The sequence below is a fragment of the Elephantulus edwardii genome, unplaced genomic scaffold (assembly GCF_000299155.1).
Source record: "Elephantulus edwardii isolate Elephantulus edwardi_28Jun2011 unplaced genomic scaffold, EleEdw1.0 scaffold00060, whole genome shotgun sequence".
Taxonomy (NCBI): domain Eukaryota; kingdom Metazoa; phylum Chordata; class Mammalia; order Macroscelidea; family Macroscelididae; genus Elephantulus; species Elephantulus edwardii.
Window position 1 is genome coordinate 13,203,228 of NW_006399810.1, and position 1,394 is coordinate 13,204,621.

The following is a 1,394-nucleotide window of genomic DNA, read 5'->3' on the forward strand; positions in this document are numbered from 1 at the left end:
CATCATTTTGTTCTTCAGTTTCTTGAGCTCAAGAAACGCTGAGCAAGTTCGGCCTTTTTGATTTTGACTCTACCTCCTTGCACATTTCATTGTAATATTTTGCTTTGTCATCCCGTGCTGCCTTTTGAAGTCTTCTATTCAACTCTTTAGTATCTTGAGTTCTTCCTGGCTTCTCTGCACTCCAGTGCAATTTTCAGAGTCTCTTCTGACATCAATTTTGGCCTTCGCTTTCTCTTCTGTCTTTGCAATGACTGTTTGCACTCTTCCTGGATGATACCTTCGATATCCTCCCACAACTCATCTGGTCTTCGCTCATTAGTATTCTTTCACACATAGACACACACTCCCACTTGAAAGCACTGGAAAGTTGCCAAGACAACAAGCACTAGAGGGCTAAAAGTCAAGACCGAAAGGGACTAGAATGGTGAGTCAGCATGCTATGGGCTGTTTTCTTCCTAGGGGTAAGGGATACAAGGTTGAGAAATTCAGGCAGAGGGTTGCTGCTAAGTGATGGAAAAAGCAAGAGAATGGAGAGATCTGACAGGACTCAGGCAGAGGGTTGCTGCTAAGAGATGGAAAAGGCAAGAGATTAGAGAGATCTGACAGGAGTCTGTGCCCTCAAACAGATTCTGGGTCAAAGCAACCCTCCATCAAGTTTCTGAGGTTGTAAATCTTAATGAGAGCAGACTGCTAAGCTTCCTCCTACAGAGCAGCTGGCAGATTCAAAGTGCTGACCTTTCAGTTAACAGTGAAACACAATATGAATTATGCTACCAGGACCAATGAGGCAAAAACGGAGAGCCTGCATCAGCTGAGCAATCAGGCCAAAAGCAGAGGTTGCTGGGAAAATGTCTGTATTTTACTAACTACACAATTGTATGCAATTGCATGGATCCTGACAAAATAGCAGGAACACTGAAAAGAATGGGAATTTCTACAACACTTCATTATGTTCATGTGGCACCTGGACCAAAACCAAGAGGGCGCTGTTTGAACAGAACAAGGGCAGACTACATGGTTTAAAACCATGAAACATATACAGTAGACCTGTAACCTTCTAGTAGATTTATTTAAATTGTATGCTGAGCAAATAGTACAAGAAGCTGGACTTCATGAAGTGGAATGAGGCCTCAAGGCTGGAGGAAGCTTTATTAGCATCAGTAATATGCCAATGACACAAGTTTGTGTGCTGCAAAGGAAACACTTGATAAAGTTTAAAGACTACAGCTTTCATTATGGAGGAATCTTCAACCTAAAAACTAAAACATTCAACATAAAGAAACCAAAAATGGAACTGATATCAGGGTTGGGGTAAGACTGAGAAAAACTGGATAAATTGTGTATACTGCACTGAAACAGACGAGGGACTGAATAATTTAAAAGCGATGTATGAT

At 41.5% G+C, this 1,394-nt stretch overlaps 1 protein-coding gene across 1 annotated transcript in view; it reads right to left on the reverse strand.

Annotated features, from left to right (window-relative positions):
- LOC102865910 (extended synaptotagmin-2-like) overlaps positions 1-1,394 on the reverse strand; it is a 183,440-nt gene that overhangs the window by 150,203 nt on the left and 31,843 nt on the right. The gene's annotated exons all lie outside the window — the stretch shown is intronic.